This window comes from Globicephala melas, chromosome 10 (genome assembly GCF_963455315.2).
Source record: "Globicephala melas chromosome 10, mGloMel1.2, whole genome shotgun sequence".
Lineage (NCBI taxonomy): Eukaryota > Metazoa > Chordata > Mammalia > Artiodactyla > Delphinidae > Globicephala > Globicephala melas.
Genome location: NC_083323.1, coordinates 65456850 through 65462849, shown reverse-complemented (window position 1 = coordinate 65462849; position 6000 = coordinate 65456850). Strand labels below are relative to the sequence as shown.

The 6000-nt window shown below is 42.5% G+C and overlaps 1 long non-coding RNA gene across 1 annotated transcript in view; it reads right to left on the bottom strand.

Annotated features, from left to right (window-relative positions):
* Positions 1-2215: 2215 nt before the first annotated feature.
* The window catches only part of LOC138842845 (uncharacterized), a 75106-nt gene continuing 71321 nt past the window's right edge, over positions 2216-6000 (bottom strand). Inside the window, exon 3 of the long non-coding RNA XR_011377776.1 lies at positions 2216-2235. This is a non-coding gene — a long non-coding RNA (uncharacterized lncRNA). The remainder of the gene's footprint in view (positions 2236-6000) is intronic.

Here is a 6000-nt window from a genome sequence, read left to right as displayed (position 1 = left end):
CTTCTCGTGCACCACCATGCATCCCAGAATCATAAAATGTTTAAGCTGGAAGGATGGCTGGGGTTGCACTCAACTCCCTCATTTTACAGACAGGGCCCTGAGTTGCCACGCAGACTTCATGTTGAGTTACAGGTACACCTTTTCTTTGGTCCTAGGAAAGCCAACTTTCAGGGGCCAGTTAACTGAGCAGGCATCTGGAGCCCAGTTTTTCGTGTCTTTCTTTACCTCCTGTTCCTGACAGGCAGGAATGACAAGGATAAAGTTTAGGATAAAGGGGAGGAGATTCTACCAGATTTTATGAAGAAACATGTGACTGGGAAGGAGACCTTCAGGCGAGACTTATTTATAACTCTGTGGAGTATATGGATTTTTGTTTATGGGTATGAGTATTCAGGAACTATGAAGCTTAAATTCTTTTAATGTTCTTAGTAGGTGCACTGGAGGATTCATTATTTTAGTTTTCATATTGATGCTATTAGGAAAAGTCAGATTTCTTCGCAGGAAGTCCCGCTGACCCCTCTTCAGGAGGGCTGCTAACCTGGGCATTCTTTGCTGCTCCACAATTTGGACATGGAATCATCACTGTTACCTGGACCCTTTGGATGTGGACTGATGGATGCCAGTCTGGCATGTTGGAGAGAAGGTACTTTCCATTGCTGCTGTGTTTTATCCCAGCTTCTCATTACTGTGCCTACAAAATCATTCCCTTTTCTACCTCCTAATTATGCCTCTGGGTCCTTTACGGGAAGGGTGACATTTTGCTCTCGGCAGGCAGTATTATAGTATAGAACTGTCCTTGTCACTCTTTATTGCTTTCAATAACTACGAAATCTCTCACAAGATGTCTAGAGCTTCATAAACATATGTTGATGGTCAAGGTCACAGACAATGCACCAGAGGAAGGAAGACAGTGAACACACTATTATAAATACATGGGTAGCTTGAAGATGACCCTTTCAGATGTGGGGATATTCGCTGGCTATAGGAAGGAAGTGATGACATGCAGTAATAATTCTGTTTTACTTAGGGAATTCTCCAGGTGTGTGCTAATGCTTGCTGTGTTTTATCTGATGGGTATCTTGGCGTGAGAGAGGTTTAAACATTTATCATAGTTATTTCATGACAATACATGGTGAATTAAAAGGTAAGAATGGAGCAAAAGTACAGTTTGGATAGTCAAAAGTTGGCATATGATACATAATTTTAACTTAGTAAATCTAAGTGAAACACGGAGGACAATGTACCTTACATTTTGTCATTCTGAACTCTTAAAAAACAGAGGCGTTGAGGGACGCTTTTGTTTTTTTTTTGGCGGTACGCGGGCCTCTCACTGTTGTGGCCTCTCCCGTTGTGGAGCACAGGCTCCGGACGCGCAGGCTCAGCGGCCATGGCTCACGGGCCCAGCCGCTCTGCGGCATGTGGGATCCTCCCAGACTGGGGCACGAAACTGTGTCCCCTGCATCGGCAGGCGGACTCTCAACCACTGCTCCACCAGGGAAGCCCAAGGGACCCTTTTTGGTAAGAAGTTGAAATACTAGTACTGAATCCCATTCCTTGCTTCTTGATCTCTCATTCATACTCAACAGGTATATTTTAACAATGAAACATCTAAAAGTATATTAGTTTTGTTATCTGGTGCTCAAAAAATGTCCCCAAGGCCTTGGTTTAGACTTGCCAGTGATTTGTGCTAATGATTTGTGCTTGATAGACCTCAGAACTCCCAACGTCTAGGGAGAGAGAAAAGCAACAAAAACAGTATCACCATCAAAAGTAACAGCATCAAAAATAATGACAGTAGCATTCACTGGTGGGCATACAAATCAATACCCTGTTTATTAATTCATTAATTAATTTTTGGCTGCCTTGGGTCTTCGTTGCTGCGTGCGGGCTTTCTCTAGTTGCAGTGAGCAGGGGCTACTCTTCATTGTGGTGCGCAGGCTTCTCATTGAGGTGGCTTCTCTTGTTGCGGAGCACGGGCTCTAGGCACGTGGGCTTCAGTAGTTGTGGCACGTAGGCTCAGTACTTGTGACTCACAGGCTTAGCTGCTCTGCAGCATGTGGGATCTTCATGGACCAGGACTCAAACCCATGTTCCCTGCATTGGCAGGCAGATTCTTATCCACTCCGCCACCAGGGAAGTCCCCAGTACCCTGTTTAGACAGGTCTTATAAGCACAGGCAGGGCGGTTAGACCTTGGGTAAGTTAACTAAGTCCTCTCAGAATTGCAATTCTTCATCTGTAAAGGAGGAAGTATTATTATTACTTCTAATAATAATGAACACTGCCCTGACATTTTTTCTGAAGATTAAATGAATAATGCATTAAAGCATTTAGCACAGTGCCTATTTTACGGTTGCTAGTTATTATCATCATCACCGTTGTACCATTTTTCAGATGAAGAAGCGTGGCTCAGAGATTCAAAAAGCTGGGAAATGGAGGGCAGGAATTCAGCAAGGAGGCGCCTGACTCCCGACCCTCTGCTGGTCGATGGCCCACCAGCATGTTGCGTTAGGAAATGTTGCTTTGTGGGAAAGGAGTGCGTGGGACTGATGTTTAGCCTTTGGCCAGGAGTCTAGCTCTCACTTTGGGAAGCGGTGATAGGGAGCTGGGGAAAAGCAGTTATTTATAGTCGGGCCTCAGGGATATCAGATTGCTGCCCCTAACTGGCACTCTTTTCTCTGCTGTGTTCCTGCCTTCTCCCAACAGTATTGCCCTTTCCATGTGTCATGGCTGCCTGACTCTAGAAAAATGTTTCGTTAGGTCACTCACGAGGTCCACTTTCTCTGAACTCGCTTAATTCCCTGGATAACTAAAAGAAGGGAAAGGGGGAAACCTACCAGTGAGATATTTCTCCCCTAAGTGACCTGGGTGCTTCGATTGTCTGTGCAACCCTAGACAATTTACTCAGCTTTATTTGTAGCATCTTGTGGGTAAGGCACAGTAAGTGCTCTTCTTGACTAAGAGTCACCACCACAGGTAGAAACATAACACTATAAGCAGTTACTCCAGTCTTCTATCTATGTAGTTCCTTTTCTTCTAAAGAATAAGCATTCATAGTGTGCAACACCCCACTGCTAGCAAAAATTTGGGAGGAGAGATGCTTTTTAAGGTTGAAGATCTCTTTGTGTGGCATCCAATAAATCTTTATTTTGCACTCTTGTCTACTTAAATGTTCTTAGAACATAAATTTTCTGTAGTATAATCTCCTGGTAGGGATTGGCGAACTCGCCATTCATTGGTATTTAATCGCTTTTCCCTCTGCGATCCTCCCTTGCATTAGACTTAGCCGTTGGCATGTTTGCTTTCTTCTGCTGGAGCAGGGGCTTCTTGCAGACAAAGATGAAGCTTCCTGATGTTTGTTTGTACCTGGAACAGAGCACTGCTTGGTAGACATCAGAGCACATAGATAGTGGATTGCTGTGGACTAATTTGAGCTTAACCTTCTTGCTGACAAATGAGCGAAAAGGAGAAGGGAACTCGTAGTCTTGGTTCCACAAGACAGAAATAATTTTAGCAAGACGGGTGCCTTTGGCAGTCATTAATTGACACTGGTACAGGATGTGGAGGGGGTCAAAGGTAGAGGGAAAAGAAGGGAGAGGGCAGAAAGTTGCAGAAAGACCTGAAGATGAAAAAGAGGCTAGGATATGGAACATGTTTTACATCACCAATTATTTTTCCCAGTTCCTAATGCCTGTCCTGGGCCAATGTGCTCTGCCATTACTCCAACTACCGATGTCTTCATTTATTTATTTTTAAAGCTTAATCAAGTTAATGTATTTCAAATCAGAAAGAGGTGGGGGCTGAAATGACTTAGCCGGTGACACATTTGTCACTATTTTTCTTCCTTTAGCCAGATCAAGGTTTCTGGTATTAGCAGGGAGCTGGAGATGGTAAATCTGACTCTCTGATCTCCCAGGTCCATGGCTGAGGGCCATGTGTTTTCTTTCTAGAGACTTCTCTGAAAAGGAAGGAAGGTACAGGAAAAGAGAGAAGGAAAAATAATGGGCGATGAGTAAAGTTAAGAAGAAACATATTTTAAAAAGTGAAACACCAATTGCAACGGATAGATTTGATTCTAGATGTAACGGAGAGCACAGGAGCTTCTTCTTCTTCCCAAAGATGAATACGATTTAGTTGGCTCGTTCTGCGTACACCTGGCTATAGGCAGCTGGGGTCCACTGCCAGCATTTCAGAGTCGACTCCATCCTGGACCGCAGGGATGATGAGCAATGCAGCCTTCCCCTCCTGTTCCTAGTGTCTTCCATCTGTGTCACTTTCTGTCACTTAGTTTCCAATTTGCTTGAAATAGTTTTATTTACTCTAAAGTAAGATGGTGCTTATGTTGCCAGTGACGGGCTCTGCAGCTCTATCATCACAAAAAATGCTGTCAGCACAGTATTAGAGAATAAAAAGCTAACAGGTGGAAGTCAGGTAAAGCCAGCAGCTTGCACAGATGGCAGTGCAAAAACCTTAACTTTATTCTTCTTGGGGCGTGCTTTGTATTTCTATACTCTTGCTAATGTGGCACGGAGCTACTATAAGCTAGGCTCTTTTGATCCATACTCGTGGGAGAGGCAACCCTAGAATTTCATTTTAGCGATTTGGTTTCAGCGTCTGTTTCATCCTCCCATGAAATCTGTTATCCGCTTTGCTAAGGAGTAACACAATAGGTACTAAAGATCAGTGAACTAGTCCAAAGGCTCCGTTCAATAAATGTTTATTGCTTCCCCTTACTGTGTATATAACACTGGGGTTATAAAGATGATAACAGCACAGTTCCTCCTAGCGTAGCCAAGAGAGACAAAGACAAAGGCAGCCTGGGCTGAGGTTGAGACACTGCCTGTGCTTCATAATATTTTTGGAAGAAATGAATCAGGTGCTAGATTTCTTGAACTCTACCAACAAGCCATTTTGGCAAGACAGGTGGAGATGGAAAGCCAAATGGGCAAATAGGAAGAAGGGGGAAACTTGGTGGTGGCGCTGTGTTACAATTATAGGAGAGTGAAGGGAACTTTTTCTATTGAAAACTTTCGTACTTATAGAAAAGTTAGAAAAATAGTACGAGTTCCCATATACCCTTTACATGGATTTAACAACGGTTAACATTTGGTCACATTCATTTGCACTGTGTGCAGTAGTTTTGAACTATAGAGTGAGTTGCAGACAGGACATTTCACCCCTCAGTTGTTTACGGGCATGATCACACCCTTAAAATAAACAATAATCCCATAATGTCATCTAATATAGAATCCATATTCACATTTCCCTAGTTGTCCCAAATATGTCTTTTGTAGATTTCTTTTCCTCCCCAGTTCACGATTCGATCAAGGTTCACACATTGCGTTTAGTTGGTGTGTCTCTTGATCTCTTGGGATTTCTATTTTTTTTTGCTTTGTTCCATGACATTGGATTTTTGGAGAATTTAAGGGGGTTATATTGGAGAATATTCCTTATGTTGGATTTATCTGCTTATATCTTCATGAATAGATTCAGGTTAAACATTTTTTGGCAAGAATCTCACAGATAAGTGTTGATGTAGTGTAACAACGTTAAACAGAGGGTTCAGGGAATTCACGGGTGTATATGTATGTGTCTATCGGTATTCCACTGGGGGGAAGGGTTTTAGTTTTATCAAACTTTTAAAGATCCTGTGAGTCCCCGAAAGTTAAGAATTGGGGTAGAGAAGGAGTAAGTCATTATGAGCAGAAGTTAATAGGTCTTCAGTTTACAGTTAAATCTTCTTAAACCATTAGATATTTTGTGCATTTTTAAACAGTATTTTCACTTGTATTTTTTTTAAAGTAATGCGATACATGGTAAAACCTTCGAAGAATACAAACATATTTCAGACTTAAAAGTGTCCTCCTGACTCCAGTTCTCCAAGTCCGCTGTCCTCCTTGGCAAAGGTAACCTGTATTCCTAGTTTCTTGAGTGTCCCTGCAGATAGTCTATATATGTGGGTATGTATAGTCTTATTTAATTATTCTACACAAGTGGGAGA